Source organism: Pleurodeles waltl, chromosome 1_2 (assembly GCF_031143425.1).
Source record: "Pleurodeles waltl isolate 20211129_DDA chromosome 1_2, aPleWal1.hap1.20221129, whole genome shotgun sequence".
NCBI lineage: Eukaryota > Metazoa > Chordata > Amphibia > Caudata > Salamandridae > Pleurodeles > Pleurodeles waltl.
The window spans coordinates 1,124,994,455-1,125,016,333 of NC_090437.1; positions in this window are offsets into that span (position 1 = coordinate 1,124,994,455).

Consider the following 21,879-nt stretch of genomic DNA (forward strand, 5'->3'; position numbering starts at 1 on the left):
GCAACAACTCACTCTGATTCTTCCTCTGATGGAAGCTCCCTGACGGTGGCGGACCCTTCTGGGACCAGCCCAGCAACATCCTTGTCCACCACCCCCCTTACCAGCACTGCCCTCCCAGTAGCTCCCCACCCATTTGCTCGTACCCACTCACTCAGAAGGGTGGCTGTCTCCTTCTCCCCAGGCACCGCTGCCCCAGTCAGCCCTGCTGCCCTCAATGCGGAGGCTATTGACCTCCTGAGATCCATCTATGTTGGGCAGTCAACCATCATGAATGCCATCCAGGGCCTGGCATCCCAGATGCAGCAGACCACTGCCTACCTGGAAGGCATTCACTGTGGCTTGGCTGGCCTACAGAGATCATTTCAGGCTCTGGCCTCTTCTTTGAAGACAGCTAGTGTCCCTACTTCTTCCGTCATCCCTCCAGATACCTGTGCCCAATCCCAGTGCCCTCTCCCCTTACACATCCAACTCACAAATTCAGACGAGCATTCACCTAAAGCAACAGACAAGGCACTCAAAGACATACAGGCACCACAAGTCACACCACAAGTATTCACACACTCAACACTCACAAGCAGACACAACAACAGCCACTGCCTCCCCTGTCTCCCCCACCACCCCCTGCCTTACAGTCACAACACCACACACACCTGTCAGCACTGCATCCTCACTCCCAGATCCTGCCACCACTTCTGTTTTGCCCACAGTCACCACAACAGCAGACCCTCAGACATGCATCCCATACACCACATCCACACTCACCACAACCAACATGGCGACCACATGCAGCACACCCACCTTACTTGCAGACACCACCCCAACATACATTCCCACAATCTGTTTGTCATCTTCCAGCTTCTCTTTCCCCCTCCTCCCAGGACACATAAACACTTCCACTCAGACACTCAACATTCCTCCACCTCACACATGCACACTATGCATACACCTGCATCCATGTCCAGCACACCAACATGTCCAATAAGCACTCCCTCTCCCTCCAATCCCAGTCCTCTATCAAAGCCCATCGCCCCTGTTCCTAAGAAGCTTTTCCTTGCCCGCCTTGATCTGTTCCCTGATCCCGACCCAACCCGTGTTGCCCCTCGCTACCATGGTTCCTTCTTCACACCCATTCCCATCATCTTCAAGTCCTCCCATGACCCCCCTTCTGTTTTCCATGCCCTTACACTGCCAAAAAGCCTCCCCCGTACCAATAAGAACACCTGTTCCTAAAGCCAAATCAAAACCCACTCTGACCAAATCTATGGTTCAACCCCACCCAAACCAAAGCCCAAGGACCCCCCCTGCCAAACCTTAACCCCCCCGGTACTCCCAACCACTGACCCCTGAAGTGCCTGCCTGCCCCATTGATGTCCCTGCCATGTGGAGGACATGAGACTGTCAAGTTGGCCCAATTGCATGGACCTATGTACTTTAGCAGTGATTTGCATTTAGACTGGCCTATGGCCCACGTTTGTATCTAACTGTTATTTGTGTGTCAAAATCAAAATACAACTGCCCAACAGGCCACATTGGTGACACTTTCAAACATTTGTCGGGCCTTTCTCAGTTCATGATTTATATACTAATGATTTGGATGCTGTTTACTTTGTATATGTATGCATTGCAACTGTATGGCTGCATTGACTGGATTTATAACTGAGGCAGTGTCAGTATTGTAATGATTATGGATTGCTATGTGTATGCTTGGTTGTGGTATATGTGTGGTTGAGTATTTTGATGTATGTGTGGCGGTATGAGTGTTGTATGTCCATGATGTGCGTATGTTCCCTTTGCATGGATGTCTGACCGTTCCGCATTGGTCGTGTTGTATATTTCCTATTCCATACAGGTTGTGTTGACATTTTTGTTAAGCTTGCTGGCCCTGTCTGATAGAGCATTAGGGTTCCTGCGTTACTTTTGTGGCCTATTGACTGTGGATTGCTGTGGCTGGGTGTATGTGAGGTTCCGTTGTGATGATTTTCACCTGGGTGTGTGTGTTGGGCATGGTGTGTGTGTTTTGATTGTGTGTGGTCTGTGTGTGTGTCTGTGAATGTGTGCGTCTGTATTGGTATGGGTGATGTATTGTGTGTGTGAGCAATGCAGTCCATGCCGGGTGTGTGTGTTGCATGTGCATGTGTGACTCTCTCCTTCCCTCCATTGTGTGCTAGGTGGGTGTACTTACTGATGGCGTCTTCTCCGACGTTGCTGGTCCTGTAGGAGGAAGCCAAAGAAGAGCTCTGGGAAGACTGTCAGTGCATGTTCCATGGCATCCGCAGACTCGTCTGTATCTCTGGAGGTGAGGGTCGCCTTTTATACTGGTCGTTTCTGCCAGCTTTTTGTGTTAGTGGGACAGCCCTGGAAATTGTGGCGGTCTGCTGACTCATAATAGGGTGGGCGCTTAACTGCTTGTCACCGGCCTGGAGATGGCAACTGCCGTTATCGGCGGTCAGACTGCATTGGTGGTACTGGTGGGGTACTGGCTGTGTTACAGTGGGATCTCCTCCAGGGTTGTAATTTGGCACTCTGTACCGCCAGCCTGGCAACGGTCCGACCACCACAACCGTCGTGGCGGTACCGTGACCTCCAAACTCATAATGAGGGCCAATGTGTATGACATCAATGTGGTGCTTGAAGAACATTTTGGGTCTGAAATCAATATCGTACTGGAAGTGCATACATTTTGTACAAGGACTCAAGGGAACAAAAAGAGGCACACCACATCAAAAATTCAAAATGATTAACATTGATTCATACATTTTCAATGAGATCAGTCCAAAACTTTCATTATTCCAAAGTATTTCTGTGATTTCAAAAGTATCCTTTATTGTCTTTTACAAACACATGTAGAATACAGCCAGCCTGTTTCGCCCCAAAGAATTAATGGGGACTTTTTCAGGGCTGTCACAAAAACAAAAAAACAATAATTTAACAAATAATGAAAAACATGATTAAAAAGTGGCAAAGCACTCAAGTCTAAAAACTTATCAGTCCAAGATAAATCACCAATAAGGTGAATTATTGAACATTAAATACAGACAGAATTATATAATTATTTCCCTAAAGATAGTTATATATATGTTTTCACTTCAATTTCATACAACTAAGTCAAAAATATAGATTCAGGTTCACATAATATTAGAGAGAAAAGTTGGCTTATTTAGCTGATTGAAACTCAAACAAATCCTTTGTGACAAAGAACATAATATGAACACAATGTCAATTGTTCTGTCCAAAATATATCTTTCCATATCCCAAAGCCTTATTGCAATTTGGATCAATGTTGTAAAAAATCCTAATTGCAACTGTACCTTACTCCGTTAGGTACATCTTGAAAGCTATCTAACCAAGGCAAGGTAAATAGAAAGTTTATGGTTTATTAATAAGAGAACCCTGGTTAAAAAGAACACAATAATGCATCTTTAGGTTAACCACTGAATACATATTTTGCTCAAGGAAAAACTCATTCTACCCTCTTCATTAGATTACTGTTACTGAAAGATAGAGTATATTTTCCTTTCATTATAGCATTAATCAAAAATATCCACCTCACATTCAAACACCATAATTATCCAGTAATCAGCTCATCAACATTACTATCCATTGGCAAGTAACTTGAGATGCTGCAACAAGATCACAACGCATGGGCACCAACCAGATAATACATTGCCTGTGTATCTATTGTTCAGGAAATTATTTTCCCCACACCGTTATCAGTCCTGCGACAAAACAATTCTGTCAAAAAGCATCATATCAAAATTCCCATCTTTAACACTCCCACACCCTGAAAAAGCTCCAAAAATATCTAAACCACAGGGCAAATCCCATTGCAAACCATGGCTAAAATGTTAAATCCCAAATCAACCCTCCAAAAACTGGGTCTAAAGAACAATATATTTATTAAAACAAATTACCTTCCTTTGTAAAATGCACACGTTATTGCCCGAAATTCCAAAGTTTATAACTATATTACCAACCGACATGGTAGCTTATACAAAAGCGTGTGCCTTAAAGGGTGCCATATTAAAGGTGGAGATATATCTGTTTGAAAACCATTTTACCCTCCTTCGTAAAGCACACAAATTATCTCCTGAGGCTCACAAATTCATACCTGTGTCCCCACCTAACTGGCATGACAGCCTGAAGAAAAGCATGTTTCTCTAAAGGGCTCCATGTTAAAAATGCAGTCCTAAGTACTCGTTAACCAGGAAGTCTAAAGGGCAGGTAGTAAACATAGAACAAGTCTTGCTACCTGCCTGAACTTAAACAGTAGAAAGTAATGTCAGTTTCTAGTCTATGTCAATTTATTTGCCATCTTTAAGGGAAGGTGTGTAATTCATTACTGATAGCTACACGTAACATATTGTGGCTAGTTGGACTTATCTTTAATCACCTAAATATTACAATCATGCTTGGCAGCCAATGAATAGTAATATTTTAAAATTAGACAAAACCCAAGGGGCATGATTCAAAAACTCAATATAAACTGGTTCTGACACTATTTCCAGAAATCAAAATGAGTATGATAAATTCTAATTTGTTAATTCCTTATTCTTTTGAATTTGTTGCAGTGGCGGCCCGTCCTTTAGGGCGGAGATGCCACCCCCCACCTTTTGCCCCCCATGAAGAGTGTCTGTCAGGCTGAACAAAGGTCATCCTGACAGACACTCTTCATGTTCAGGTCAGGCAGCCAGGAGCAGACATGCACTATTTCTCAGACTCCTGGCTGCATGAGCTGAACTTTGCTGGGCTGAGGAAATCACAGCTCCTATGGATGTGACCTCCTCGGCCCAGCAAAGGTGCCTTGAGGCCCTCCCCTCGGTGACAAAGAAAGCATCACCAATTGACACTCTCCCTGGGCGCTTCAGTTTTAATCCCTGAAGTGCCCAGGGCGAGTGTCAATCAGTGACACCTCTTCACAGAGTGAGGTGGGGTCAGCAGTGACCCCATCTCACTCTGTGACGAAGCAGGGACTGTTGCCTTCCCTCACTGGCTGACCTAAGGTCAGCCAGTGAGGGAAGGCAGCAGTCCCAACCCTTCTAGGACCTGGAGGTTGAAGGTAAGTGTGTGTGTGTGTATATGTGTGTGAAGTTTTAAAATGAATGTTTGGTGCGCGCATGCATGTTTGAGTGTTATGAGTGTTGTTAATGGATGTGCGTGCGTGTGTGTGTGTGAAAGAATGAGTGTGTGCGATCTTTTAAAATGAATGTTTGGTGCGTGCATGCATGTTTGAATGTTATGAGTGTTGTTAATGGATGTGAGTGCGTGCGTGCGTGTTTGTGTGTGAAAGAATGAGTGTGTGTGTGTGTGCCCGTCCCTCCCCCCTCCCTCCGAAAGCTGCTGGCCGCTACTGATTTGTTGTACTGTTATCTAAAGATAATTTATTGAATGACATTTATTTGGAGTTCCCAAAGTGTTTGAGGCAGAGCTGGTGTTGCTAAAGAATCTTGAGCATAATCCAAAGTGTTTGAGAAAGAGTTAGGGTTGCTCAAGAATTTTTAGCATAACGTTTGCTTTGTTACAGAAGAATGCAGTACCCTATGTGCATAAGGACAGGAAGATTCCTACATAATGCTCAATCCACTCAAGGAAGAATTTAAGAGGTTGTCGAACGTAGGTGTAATTGAAGAAATTGAGTCCTCTGTGTGGCTTTCCCTGATAGTTTTGGTGCCAAAGGACGTAGGGGAGAAAATAGGAATGTGTGCTGATGTAAGGGGATAAACAAACATATTTGGATGGATCTACACCCCTTACCCAGCATTTGAGAGATTCTGGCAATGATTAATGGTGCTAAGCTGCTTAGTGTGGTTAATTTGGCCTTATGATATCACCAGATTCTACTTCATACTGAATCCAATGACCTAACATCCTCTGTTGCTTACATAGGGTGTTGCTTACAGAGGGTGATGAAGAGGGTATTAGTGGGTTTGTCAGGGGTTCTATTTTTCCAAATTGACATCTTGGTATATGGGAAGGATAGAGATGAACATGATGAGCTTGTTTTGAGGAGACTGCAAGATTCAGGGCTCACATTCAAGAAAGAAAAGTGCAAGTTTTGCATAACATCTGTTACTTATGTTGGGCATATCATATAATTTCATGAAAGAATGAGCCCCAACATGGATTTAGACAAAAATATTGTTGATGCACCTGCTCAGGAAAACAAAGATCATGTGTTCTCTTTTCTATGCCTTGAAGAGTTTTGTTTTAAAATGCCAATTTTGGCAGTTTATCTCAGCCTGCAAGGTCCCTTCTCAAGAGGGGGGTGAAACTTGAGTGTTACAGTGAGTGTGATTCAGCCCTTGAGGCAATCAACAATAACATTGGAGCATTCTTTACTTTAATTTTTTCTTGTTTCCTTGTGGAGTATAACGTTTGAGATCAGAGATTACCACTTTCCTTTGTCACAAGTTTTCACTTGCCGGAATATTGAGGATTTATCTCTTAGAATTAAAAGATGGATTAAAGGATTGATGAAATACACTTTTAGTGTTTCATACACTATAAGATATTGGAATTGTATGGAAGACTGTTTGTCACATCATTTCATTGTTTATGAATGTTTTAGTGGAGAACCTACCATGCTGGGGTAGATGCATGACAGTGGAATTTGTGATGAGGAATGGCATAGTTCCATGGCAAATAATGAGCGTTATTCAGTTATGAATGAACTACTGGTTAGTGGTTAGTGGCCAGACACCAGAATAGTTCCTAACATGGTGAAATGATTGTGGAATGTTAGAGAATAGCTCTGTATCATGGAAAGGATAATCTATAGGGGTGATCATGTTGTTCCTCCTTGGGGTTTGAGAGAAAAACTCATACATTTGGTACAAGAAGGACACTTGGGAAGGAATTTAACTAAAGCTAGACTACATGAGCTGTGGTGTGAAATGGATTATCAAATGGAGGAGGTTGTAAAAGATTGCTTACAGTGTGGAAATAATGACAAAGGCAGAACTACACATGCTGCTCCTTTTACACCCCTAGAAATGCAAACAGAGCCATGAACTAAGTTGAGACTGCATAGGTCTATATAAATTATCAGAAAATGAACAATATGTTCTTTTGGTCTTTGATTACGCCTCAAAGTGAGAACTGCAATTGAGTTTCTTAAGGGAGAATTTTCCCCTGAAGGTGTTTCTATTTTTTTTAATTACAGATAATTGTGTGCAATGTGTTTCCCATGAGATGTGTGATTTCTTGGCAAATCTATCTATTAAACACTTGAAGATGGAATGTTATTCTCCACAAGCCAATGATCTTGCAGAATGATTAATAAAATGTGAAGAATTATGTTCAAAGTGTGATTGCAACTAAAACTTTGCTCAAAGAAATGCTGAGTGAAACATAGTAGGCACATCACAACACACCAAACTGCATCACCTCCAAATCTTCTTTCTTTTCCTTAAAGGAGAGGAGACCTTACAATAAATTAAATCCAGAATGGTTGTCTGTGCAAGGCAAAAGGTGTTTTGAAAATTACAAAGAAGAATTTTCCCCTTCTAAATGGAAATCATATCGGGAGAAATGCAAGACTAGATATGGGCATAAAAATATGGTGTGGTGAACAGACTTGCACCTTGATATGTGCCTGACCTCAGATAGCAGGACCTGGGTTCAGAAGCTTTGCAGAATGTTGGGGCAAGTGGAAAGGATGTAGTTGGCTTTCACAAAGGACCACAGTATTCATAGAGTGAGTGTGTTAGGACTGCTTTTTGCAGATAGGAACAGAAAGAGGCAGAGCTGGTCACACATTGCCATGCAATGTTAGAAAGGGAGACACAATAAAGTAGACGGGCAGCAATAAGTAATCCAATCTGAGTGTGATTTGGTCTGGCAAAGAATGCTGAACTATTAAGTGAACGTAAAGCAGACATGGTTGGCAGTAATATTTTGACAGCTCACTGCAGAAAGACTTAGGTGGGGTTGCACACAGGCTGTCACATAATGCTGGAAAGTGAACAACAAAATAGTGTCCAGCAAAGGAAACGTATTGCATAGTATTTCAGGAAATGTGGGAAAGGACCCACATGACAAAGTGGATGTCACAACTCAAGAACAGCAACTTTTATAACGTGGGCAGATAAGTCTGAAGTCTTGCAGCAGAATAGGAAATATGAGCAAGAGTGATGATGGCTCACAAAGTGGAATATAATAGTAAGAAACAAGAAAGTAGAGTTATTCAGAGGAAATGTGCTGATGAGTACCATTCAGTGTCAAAGGCAAGGAGGCTTGGCAGATTGGATGACAAGGTAGGAGGAGTAATCAGTGTCTTTTGAGATAGGCCCCAAACATTTTATTGGACTGGGCGTGGTGACCAAGTTGAAAGAGCAACATAGTCTACCAGGGACTGGGGTGCACTTAGAATGTCTTTAGGCAGGGTGAAGCAGAGGAATGATGACTGAGATTGGGATATTGCATTGTTTGAAGGTGATATGAGGGATTACTTGGGGAAAAGGGAACATGGAAGGGAAGAGGAAAATAATGCAGAAAGAAGGAAGGCAGTAGTAGAAAAAGGAAGAACACAAGGCTGTGAGCAGTTGTTGACGGATTATATAGATTGGAGGTAAAAATTACAAATAGACAGTCCAGACTTGGATTAGGTAAATTAGAAATCGAAGGTAAAAACCCATAACACAGCACAGGCCCAGGAAAAGTCACAAGTGAAGGCCAACAACAGACTGTCCGTCGAGGAGAGCACATGGAGGTCTATACATGGCCCCTTGTTTCACAAGAAAAAGAAGGGTATGAATGGAGGAGCTTAGTGAAAGATAAGGATTGAGAGAGCAAAAGAGATGAGTAGGAAGTTATGTGGAATAGTGAAATGCATTGATTCTGGAGCTCCAAAGTGCTGTTAGAAGATGAGAGTATGAGTAAAGAGTCAACAGCATGGTAAGGAAATAGTGAGAGGATGCAAGAGGTGAGTAAAGCAGGAAAGCCCTCGTATAGGAGCACCTTGAAACTGATGGGGCCACATGCAAAGAGGAAAACAAATGTGCACGCATTGCGCTACTTTGCAGCGATTTCCGCTACATTATGCACTAGGCATAATGCATGTAAAATGGGCGTTCTCCTGTTAGGGGGATGAAAAAATGACAAAAATAAATCAAAGAGATTTCTTTGCGTAATTTTTTTCGGCACTTTTAACCCCTGTTCAGAGCAGGCATTAAAATGAGGCACACCATTGTTTTCAGTGGGCCTCTGGGTGCTTTACAGGATTAGCATCAAAATGTTTGACGCTAGTCTTGCAAAGCTTCAAACTAGTGTCAAACATTTTGACACTAGTTTCCCTAACTACTGCCATGGTGTGCCATATCTTAGAAACGGCGCACACATGGCGACATTTAGAGGGCACTAAGGGGTGCAAGGAAGGCAGTGCTGCACTGGGTGCAGTGCCACTTTACTTGAGTGTGGCAGCTTTAAGAGGGAGAAGACGCATGGAGGAGGAGGTTAAGGCTGGAGGAGTGGAGATGAAAACTGGAGAGAGACAGGAGGAGAAGAAGTGTGAAGAAGAGAGGCAAGGAGAAAGACGGGCAGAAGAGAAGACGCATGAAGAAGGAGAGAGGCAAGAAGGAGTTCACCGTGAGGAAGATTGGAGAAATCATGTTCTCAGGAAGGCGAGCCCACCGCCTTCAAACCAGCGAAGCTGGAAATCATCCGGAAGAGGCTGCCGATAGGAGGACATCACAAAAAGGATCCCAGAGACCCGCCACGTCCCAGGAGGGATGTTGCTTCGTCCAGTACGATCCAGCTTGCTGGATAAGCTTTTACCATTGTGGAAGAGGGCTGGGTCTGGGGAAGAGGCGTGGGAGTCAGGCAGGGACCACTGGTCTCAAGGTGTGTGGCACACGGAGTCATAGGACCCTGTTCTCAATAGCAAAGGGGATATTGGGCGCATGCTGGTTGCTCTGGCACGATATATATATATATATAATTATATATGTGTGTGTATATATATATATAAACTCACAGGTGTACACAATATCCTCTCCAGCCTCACACCTCGCTCCCCGTATGTATATAAAAAGAAAAAAAGAGAAAACAATAACAATAATAACAATAATAAACCTGAAAGAAAAGAAAACACTTACCTAAGCTGGTTACTCTATTCGCTTGTTCAGATGTACATGGAGACGGAGGCACATTGAAGACTGGAGAAGGACCTGAAAAAAAGCAAGAAAGACATAACCGTGAATGACAACTTACAGGGAACCTGGGAAAAGGAGAAACAGACACTGAGCCTAAACAAAATAATTCTAGACCAAGAACAACGCCCAAAGTGTGACCAACTAGAAGTTATAATAAACCAAGTTTGGTTCAACAGGACAACTAACCTACCTATTTGTACACTGCCAAATATGTATAGAGTAGGGATTCCCCTGCGACCCTACTACAGATGGATAGAGAATATTTGGTTACCAAAGCAAATGCCCAAGGCAGTGGCACCAAAGTAAGCTTTTGTGGAGCTTCATCATGTCTTTGGGGACGGCTACCTTAGAGAATAGCAAAGGAGTTTGTGGTCCAAAAATGTATTTAGAGTGAATGAAAGACTTGTTCAATAATACATTCTCTGCTGTGGATGTCTTTATTTCATGGCCAAGCTTGCCTGCAGCTTGGACCAGGTTGGAAGAAGTGGATGGCTGTCTAGACTGACAAATGCAACGATTATTAAGGATTGTGTTGCTGCTTTAATACCAGAATTATTTCTGACTGTTAGCCATACAGTAGTGACATATGGGAGGGTTCCTTGTTTGAGGGGCATATGGTACCATTTCTGAGTGTGTGACAAAGAAAGGTAAGAGCTCTGTTAGGTTTTAATTATTTTAACATATATTACATAGTAAGGCAGAAATTCCAACATTTTTTTATGATTATGCTGATGCTTTGAGACATTTTGTAGAGCAATTGGATGGCTGATTCTGAGTGACACAGGGGATATTGAGACACACAGGAGATATAAGATCCTCAGAAATGATCATCCAGCCTTTGGGAATAGTCATCAGAGGAAGTATACAGGCATCCTTGCTTGGAAAAAAGTATGCCAGTGCTCAAAGGATAGTGTTGGAACAAGGAATTTGGTGGAAAATGGTGGAAAGGAGAGATCAGGTGCTGAAGTATTTAGCCATCTGGGACTGAGAGTGGTTCCCCAAGACAATTGAAAAAGTTGGGATTAAGAAATTGGTGGGTATATGACTGTAGGGATATGTTCTATTTGGAGAGGTAAACATGAAGATAAGAATAAAAGTTTGGCCAGGAGAAGATGATGGAGAAGACCAATCACAGAGGTGAAGGAAGCCATTGTCTGGGATATGCTGGGTAGATGGGAGTTACGGAAGTAGTTGTGCTCAGAGGTTTACAAAGCATTGGCAGTACGATGTTTTGTAAACATTTGGGGCCTAGTTGAAATCTGTATTTTATAGTAAATAAAGTAGAACATGAATAGTACTACTCATGTTCTACGAAAAGGTATTCACAAACCTACATGCAGAGGCGGCGGCTGTCTTTTCTGTGCAGAGATCTGCATTTTTGGACTAAATACGGGAGGGACAGGGGAAGTGGCTTGAACTTGAGGAGTACTTATTACTACAAAGGGGGTTTAGGAAGGACATGCTAATATAAACACACACCCACAAAAGAGTAAGGCCATTGCTAGTTACAAGCTGCACTTCTAAATATGTCAAATCTGTCACATATTTACTCAAATCACCACAAACACCAATCACAGGAAGTGTAATATACTCCAATAGAAATCAACATCTGCAGGTAAATAAAATAGCTCGCTGTGGGAACTAATGTTAAATAAATTGAATATTTTACTCTCTCTCTCTCTCTCTGTATATATATATATATATACATATATATATGTATATATATGTATATATATATATATAAACATTTTAATATATATATATATATATTTATTAATTAAATATTCATTATTACATTATTTTGAAATTAACATAATACACTTAATTTAGATTAAAAATGATTTTAATTGATTCAACACATAACTTTTAACACAATTTACTCCATAGTAAATGAAAATAGAAATGTTAATGTGGGTAAGATTATTTTTCAATTATTATTTACAAATTATTTATAAATTAATATGTTTTAGTTAATAAATTATGTAATGCACATGTATTTTGGTGTGTTGATGTGCTGTAATATTTTATTAATTCCCTGTTAATAACACATATTTTAAATGAATTTATATTTATTTTGCACATTAGAATAACTGCATTACATTTTTTCCAAGAAAATGTGATTGATTATTCATTGTTAGAATGGAGTGCCTAAACACCCCTCCAAGAAAAAACATGTAACAAAAATGAAGTGGACCATTGACATCACAGCGGTGGCAGGAAACATACAATCATTACCCTGGCGAGGGAAAAGTTGTTAATCTCTCATCCCTAGTAAGTTTATCCCTTCTAGTGATGGATATCTGAAGAATATCTGAGAAGTACCATATCGCCAGTCTGGCAGTCTTGGTGAGCTGAGAACTCCCCAAGGATCCCTTCCCATAACCACTGCAACCATATGCACACAAATGGCACTCAGTCTCATATATGGCCCATACGAAGAAGGCACATAACTCAGCTGCCTGGCAATATTTGCAGAGGTCTGGTAGGCTGAGGCCACTGGATCCCCTCCACACTCTCATAATGGTCTTGGAGACCCGCACCTACTTCTCAGCCCAGATAAAGGTATCTATGTCCTGCCGCAGGAGCTGCATATCACTTTCTGGGAGAGACACTGCAAGTGCTAGAAATATGTAAAGGAGACGAGGCAGGACATTTTGTTATATTACCCCCAGCCTACCCAGCCAGGAAACATAGAGCCTTTGCCATTTGTGTAGATCAGTTTGGATGGTGTTAAGCACACAGGGTAGTTTGGCTGAGTAGACGAGGTGATCCAGTGTTGTAAGATACAGTCCAAGATATTTCATTTTTTCCCTGATGCCCACCTGCCCGGGGCTAAGGTTCTCAGCTGCATGACAGAGGTGTCAGCCCTTCTAAAGTGAGTCATCTGCAGGCAGAAAATGTCAGGGTGATTTTCTTGTATTGCTTAGTTGGGGAATTCAGACCATTAAGATTCCAAGATATCAACCGTACCATTCAACTAGTGGTCATAAGACTTAACTTTTACTGGGCTCTCACGCAATCCTTTTTGCGAGTATTCCCCTCTGCCTGCCATATTTTCATATAACAAGGCCATTGTGTTCCTATGCAAATTGAGATCTAAGCATCCCCCAACATGTAAACCCCCTGCCTCCAACTCCAGACCTCCCAACCGACCAATCTCCAAAAAGAACCATATTAGTAGGAAAGGAACAGACATGTCCCTTGCGCAAGGATGAGTCATGCTGTAACTGTCTATCCCCCCTGGCCTTCCCACCCCTATAGTGACATAGAGATTTGTCTTACCATTTGAGGGCTCACAGCACTCCCCACTCTTCAGCCCCAAACATCTCAAGTAAGAGCTGCCAGTGGGCCCACTACTGTGAGAGAACTATTTATAACCTGCTGAAGCATACAAAAAGTACGAGCAAAAGAGTTAAACGGTAAGGAATAAAATTGTGCCCCCCTGGAGGTCAATGGGGTAACTTATGCAGTCATTAAAGCCCCTCATCCTCAAGGCCCATGCATTGGTGACACACTGGTGTCCTCCTGCTAGCCGTTGCCGGGTCACATGTGATTTGATCATCTAGGGATGATGTCCTTCTCCCAGCACTCCTGAGACTGCTCCTGTCTCCCCTCTCCTTCACTGGGGTCTCCATGCAGTCCTGTGAGGGACCCAGTGTCTGTTTGTCTTCCTCTGGGGTTTGTACTGTGTGGACTCTGTTATCCAACTGGAACCACAGGGTGAAAGTAAAGGACCACCAGTACCTGATCATCCTTCCACACAATTTCGCCATTACTGAATCTAAAGTGCACTGTTTGTTCAATGTGGCCTGACATAGATCATTGTGCACTTCATTATGCTGTTCATTAAAAATAAGCTGGTTAGTGTTCATTGCCTCTCTCATGATTTCAGCTTTCAGGGGAGAGGATCCCACTTTGGCTATGATATCTTTTGGCCTGGAGCCGGGGGCGGGTCTGGGAGCCCCAAGCCTATGCACTCTGACAATTGGGATCTCACCACTACATGTAACTCACAGGATGGAACAGAACAGGTCCTATTAGTATTGCAACACATCATCACCTGCCTTACACTCAACAATGTGGCGTATTTGAATGTTGTCATGTGGTGACTAGTCCTCAAGATCTGTACATTTCTCCAAAGCAGGCTCTTCTTGTCCACCGCTTTAGTGTTTACATCCTGTAGATTTTCCAGTTCTTGACTCATCACCACAATGTGATCCTCATTTGTCTCCATCTTCTCTCCCAGCGTTTCTGTTTCTTTGGTGATCTCTGAAAGGCCAGGCAAGTCTGACTTTATTGCCTTCATTTGTATGGTGACTGTGTTAGCTATTGTATCATGTAAGTCCACCAGGCAATTCCCAATGTCCTCCTTCATGATAGGTGCGCTTCCTTCCTCCTTCTTTGCAGTCATAATGCTATTCAAAGTGCCCCCTGCTCCCAAATGACACGTAAGTGTGGGTCTGGAGGTTGTTAGCCCCCAGCAATCTCCAATTATTTGCTGCCTGGAACACCATGTGGGTATGAATGTAGCTTTTGAGCAAGCCCAAGTCCCCAGACCTCCACCAGATTTGTCAGTTGGTGTGTAGTTCTTCCAAACAGCACAGGTCCTCTTGGATAAGGGGTCATCTGTACAGTCAGTGGGTGACATGTAAGCCATGCCTCAGCAGTGTTCCTCACCTGTGGGTCACTGCCAGCCCTCACAAGGCCCCTTCAGGCTGCAGGTGCTCCAGCGCAGGACTCCAGTTGCCTGCATCAGGCCAGTCAATCTAGATGTACCCCACCAATGCTCTGGGGGCTTGGGTGTCAAAATTGTGCCTGGTGTACATGCTGAGTTCATCTGTAGCTCCAGCTGGGCCCCTCCAATGGCCATGGCAAGCTGCCCCAGGCAGGCCTCTCCTCCCTTGGCAGCCCCACTACACAGGGGGCATTCTCCCTTTATTTTTGCATGTCTCAAGAGAAGGCTCTAGTAAGGTGGCCGTTGCTCAAGCTCCTGTCAGGAGTGCTGGCGCTGATTCCAGATGTTACTCAGCCTTGTGCAGGGCCACTCAGCCCCTTTCATCAAAATGTGTTCATAGCCTCCGGAGCAGCAAGAGTCAGGTTATGGGGGACACAAGTGGGAGCTCATCACACAAAACCCTCTCTCGGTCACCAGCAGGCCAAGCCCCTCCTGTTTTAATAATACTTTTAATACTTTTCTCCAACTCAATTTTATCCTATGGGAGACAGGACTTGCAATACTGAAAATGAACATTAGGAGATTTTCGCTACCAGGACTTGTAAAATTTAAACCCACATGCACCCTGCCCATTGAGCCTATGCAGCCCACTTTAGGGATGACCTATATGTATTAAGATGGACGGTTTAGGTCTTGCAAGAACTTTACTATGGCATGTTAAAATGGCAGTTTAAAACTGTACTACAGGCTACAGTGGTAGGCCTGAGATATGTTTTCAAAGGCTATTTTGGCACAAAGAGTGCTGCAGGACAATTCATAGCATTTGATTTACAGGCACTGGGTTTGGGGGGGTACACTATAAGTAAATTTAATAGGCCAATCAGGTGCAAGCCATTTGTACCATGTTTTAGGGAGACAACACAAGCACTAGTTAGCTGTGGTAAAGAGTCCCAAAGCCAACAAAAGCAGGTTCAGAAAAAGAGGTGGGGAGAAGTCAAAACATTTGCTGGTGACACTGTAGAGAGGGCCACTTCAAAAATGCATCTACATGTAAAAGTAAATATATCTACGAGTATATATACATGTGTAAATTTACCTTTGTGAAAAAGACCCCTAGTCTGCACTAGCCACTGCTTGTAGTCAAAACAACTTTCCCTAGAAACCTGAGAACATATGTCCATTTGTCTTCACCTAGTTTTCCAATTTCACTCTTCCAGCTCATTTTCAGCCTATCAGGGTATTAATAACTGACAATGTTGCTTTTTAAAGAGTCACTGTTTGCTGCATTGCTTTGTGGACTACCAATGCACATTGGATCCAGTAGAGAGCATTCCACTATTCCCTCAGAGAAATTGTTTCATAATAAATGGCTAGTTACTTCACTGAGAGGAGGGAACAAAAGCAGTAGCTATCAATAGTGCAGCGGGTATAATGGCATCAAATCCCATAGCTATGTTTGACCCTCTGTACCTCAATGAAAGCTATTTGTTTGAAATCATTTTACCTAAGGACTGAGACAACTCAACACTTTCACAACATTCACAAATTCTGTAAAACAACTACTGAGGATAGAAACATAAACCCTAATGCTTGACTTATAAGAAACCCTACAAAGTTGCAGATTGTTTTCATCATCAGTGCTTGTAAAACCTCACCATTTTCCCACCATGCTAGGCACGATATACCTGATCAACAAACCTTATCTCCACAATTTTGCAATTTCTCTCTTCTCTTTTCTTCTGCTTTTCCTAGCTCTGCCTCTCTCACCCTCTTGGTCTCCCTCCTTCCTTGTGATCTTAATTTCCCACTTTCTGGTATATTGTATTGCCTATTTTTCACAAGAATATTTGCTGCGTCTAGAAGCTGGACCCCTGACATTCCAATAGGGTGTTCATTTTTTTGTATAGATTTACTTAGGACCCATCGAAGGCCACATCGACAATTCACCAAACATATCTTCAGAAAAACAGACAATAGAAACTGAACACAAATTAATCACACCCTCAATAAAAGGTACACAGTTCCCTTTATTAACAAAAACATTCACACAAAATGATCTGATACAATAATACAGATTGTCAGGCCCTCATTTCATGCATATTGTACATCACTATGCTGATCCTATCAAAAAGTTTGATTTCCAAACATTCATTCAGTTGCATTCATACAACAACTTCTCATTCCTGCAATAGCCACAAACAGTCTAATAAGAAATCATAGACTGTAATCTGAACAAAGTATTTGCTCTCTAACACATATGCATGCTGGCATGCTCACAGAGGTATACTTACCGCCTCGGGTTCAGAAACTGCAAGCACTCTGGTGAGACACCATACCTTATCCCACCATCAGAAGATGTATGGATTTTTGGTCTTAGTGAGGAGTGTACTAGTCAGACTAATTCAACACAGATCAATAACATAAAACCATAAACAATTCTAGACACCATGAACAATTTAAACACAAAATTTAACTCCAAACCGAATAAAGTTTCAAAGCTTTATTACAATCCCAGAATCAATGTAACGTATAGTGTGTGCAAAACTAAGTTATAAACATACATGAAAACCATTGGTGGACCACAATGTCTAAAAAAAGGTTTTAGCCTACTACACATCAATACCATTAGACACTCCAAAAGAATAACAGAAATAAGCAAAACTACATTATGCACATTAATTTCAGATTTCAAAGCAGACGATGGTGACATCAGTGAATATCAATGTAACAATAATTAGTTTTCACGGCTGGGCCATCCTTATCTTTTATGCAAATTCAGACTTGGGTGTGTGGGAATGGGCTAACACGTGCTGATTAAAGACAAAAATAATTTGGAAAAATCATCTAACCAAGTCACTCACTATAAAAAACTATGCTGGTGTAATTATCTAAGCTGAAAACGGAACAAGAAACCACATTTAGTTATCCCTCTCCTCATGGGATAGCAGACAGGAAAGTTTCATAGAGCAGAGCGTTCATCTCCTTACGACATCAGTAGATAGCAGCATCAGGGAAGTACAGAACACAGGCTGCACATTGGATACGTTAGCAGTTCACTGCTCACTAATTAGAAATGTCCATGGGCCTTCAGGTTGGCTCATCTTACGCACAATATTCAGCATCTAATGGTAGCCTCTAACACCATTAAGGGGGTCATTCTGACTTTGGCGGGCGGCGGAGGCCGCCCGCCAAAGTCCCGCCGTCAGAATACCGCTGCGCAGTCAGAAGACGGCCGCGGTAATTCTGAGGTGACCGCCAGAAGGCCGCCCGCCAGCCCAGCGGGAAACCCCCTTCCATGAGGATGCCGGCTCCGAATGGAGCCGGCGGAGTGGAAGGGGTGCGACGGGTGCAGTTGCACCCGTCGCGATTTTCAGTGTCTGCTGGGCAGACACTGAAAATCTTGGTGGGGCCCTGTTAGGGGGCCCCGCGACACCCGTTACCGCCAGCCAGGTTCTGGCAGTCAAAACCGCCAGAGCCAGGCTGGCAGTAAGGGGGTCGGAATCCACATGGCGGCGCTGCCTGCAGCGCCGCCATGGAGGATTCCCCAGGGCAGCGGGAAACCGTCGGGACACCGCCGGTTTTCCGTTTCTGACCGCGGCGGTACCGCCGCTGTCAGAATGCCCATGGATGCACCGCCAGCCTGTTGGCAGTGCATCCGCGGTCGTTGGCCTGGCGGTAGTCTACCACCAGGGTCAGATTGACCCCCTAAGTTTGCAACTATTCAGGGTTCTCTCAGAGAAAATACATTTAGTCATCTTGACAAATCCGTACAGTTCCGCCAAAATATTACATTTTCTAGTTGTTTTTTACTTTGGGATCCTTTCCCACAGTACACAGGATGAGCTAAACAGTTCTCACATGAAGTTAATAAAATTTCCTATCTTGTTCGCCAGCTAGAAAAAATATTATTACTTAGTTAATATTGAAACATGTTCTTTGTCTTTAATACAGTAGGACAGTCAACATCATGCCAGTAACCTAGGGAAAAATGCAGGTCAGACGGAACAGAATAAGCAAATAATTTTCCTCTACTGGTCCAAGAATGAATCTTCAGGCCTAGTCTTGCTAAGAAAGCCTAAATGCACATTAATAGAATTAATAGACATAAATCCTATTGTGCACATTACAACCGAAATCACATATGCAAAGCAAATTATTTAATTGCAAAGATTATTTACTACAGTTTTAAATGTGCATTTAATTTTGTGAACACATGTAACTCACTTTAATATACTGATTTCAGTATAAGTACAATTAATTCATGATCATTTAATACTCGAATATACTTAACATCTACTCTTTCTCTTAAAGATAATACTTTGAACATAAACTCATGAGAATAATTCACTCAAATAAAAGTGCACAATACCTTTCATGTTTAAAATGTGATGTCAAATATGAATGGAGGCCACATTGACCATCAAAATTCAAACATGCACATGTTACATTTCCATGTTAATTTCTTTGTTAGGCTTTTAAATGGTTTGTAAGTCACCATATGCTAACTTATATAACAATAATGTATTAGTAGAATTCAAACTCTATCAGTGCCTCCTCTGACGGTAGTTTATGCCATCAAAAAATAACTTTTCTCATTTATAATGAGACAAATCAAAATCCTCTAGTCTGATGACGCATCGGTCTAGGTCTGTGATAATTGTCAGTTCTCTTCATAGTCTGGTAATATCTGTTTCTCATATTCTCCATTGCCATTTCTTTCCTCCTCTGTCTATTCTGTACTCTTTGTCTTTTTCAGAAATTGTGCACCTTGTACAATCTAAGTGCACACATTATGCACACTGTTACAGTGAATAACGGTTTAAGAATCATTCTCGCAAATCCATTTCCAAAATCTCCAACCCAAGATCCTACCTTAGCGAATCCTTCACCTATTGTTTCCCAAACATTTGTCTGCTTCAGGTCATTCAAACCATTTTTCATACTTGTCAGATTAGAAAGGTATTTCCTTAACTCCTTACTGTTATTTGGTATGTAAGTGCAGCAGTGTTGTGTCTTTAAACTTGACAGACTCCACCTTCCTTTGCTAAAAGGATGGCTACGCAAGGTGATTTTGCAAAACTATTGATCTTACAGCAACCATTTCCCTATCCATTAGGAGCAGTGCACCTGAAAAATTAGTTGACATCTTATCTACAATCGTTGATAACTTCCTTAGCTTTATGTCATTCAAGATCACACCCACTGAAGGAATAAAAGCTCCAAAAAGATCTCCAGTAATCTCTGAGCTACCAGCTCCCCTTCTAAATCTCATTTTAAGTCTCTCAATCCCTGCTGGATTGCTATGTTGTCTACTTGGTAGATTTTTGGAAACCTCCTAAATACCATTTACCATACCAACCTTTCAGTAGCTTGTAATGAGCGTTCTTTTCACAGATGTAATATACACCAGTCATAGTGGGGTCTTGCCCATTTAGCATAACATCTCATTCATTCTTAAATAAAAACATATGCCTGCATTCACTTGTTCCTATAAACGTATTGTCTGTTTTCGATTGCAGCCTATATATACAAAGCTTCCCTACATGTTGCCAATCTAAAGCTAAATGTCCTTGTGTATCAGGTGTGTTGAGAACTGATTTCTTTCTTGAAACTATACCCTTATCTATCTTGTGTTTCATTGCTTTTCTACTGTCGTCAACTTTATTAATGAACACTATGGGCCTGATTACAACTTTGGAGGAGGTGTTAATCCGTTCCAAAAGTGACGGTAAAGTGACGGATATACCACCAGCCGTATTACGAGTCCATTATATCCTATGGAACTCGTAATACGGCTGGTGGTATATCCATCACTTTACCGTCGCTTTTGGGATGGATTAACACCTCCTCCAAAGTTGTAATCAGGCCCTATGTGTGAGAACACATGTTAAAATTAGACTAAAACTACTGAATGATTATACAAATGTGTTAATAGTAAGCTGCAACTAATGCCATAAATCAGTGGAAAGCTGTGATAGGTGATTCCCTCTTGTACTGATGAAGGAATTTGTGTGCACACATAACAATCATGCATATTCATTGTGTCCCTGTGCTCATACAGCAAGCTATAATAAACATTGGAAGATAAATCTCTCTCATCTAAATAAAGCAATTCCTCTTCCTTATAACACCTATCCTGTGTAGATGTTGTCATTCTCTGCACTTGAGTTGCTGTGCCTGAATATCCCCTTTTATTGAAACACTAATTCCTGCAATCAATGAAATGCATACAGTAATACATACTATAACCAACCCAATGCATGCATGCATATCTACATTTACTGTGTTTACCCTGTCCTGGGTTCATGGATTCTGTAGAATCAGAGAAGAAAAGAAAAAGGAAAATAATTCAAAAGCAAAATGAACAAAATTCAAACCCAAGGCTGCTTTTCAAAGTCATTTTGGACTGTCTATGACGATTCTCAATCTTCAAGAAAACTCATCAAGTTTCAACTAAAAGCTTTTCAAAGTAGTTCAGTTGTTCGTTTTCAATGAAACACTATTTGATAATCATTTATGGTAACTTCCAGAGTGTATTGTCTTTGTTGATCAATTGGCAAGGTTATTTCAAAACTCAGTTTAGATGCAATTTCAAGTTCCAGAATGTTTAACTGAATTCTCACGATCAAAACAAAAGGCCAGAAACCCATTCTCCCATTCATTTGTGGCAAGATATATCCATCATTGTGAAGAGTATTTGCGGCTTTTTGCTCTTCTCACAGCACCACCTTCATCTTCACTTTGATTTGACTCTTCAACTGCTTCTGTCATATTTGAGAGTTTATCAGCAACCAGTTCATGTGCAGCTGCAGGCCACTGATCTCTTTTTACAGTTTTTTTTCCAAGTGCAACTGGGTTCTCACTGTTTGCTGTGTTGGCAGGATTCAGTTGGCTTTGACTTTGCTCTTCTGCATCCTTTTCTGCATTTAGAAATGCTTGCGTTTTTGCCATTTTGCGTGAGTTCTGTTTCAGCCACTTGTTCAGTCCTCACAGCTCGATTAATCTGAACCCTTTCTTCTTCTGCATTCACTCTCAGAGAATCAGACTCTGTCTTTT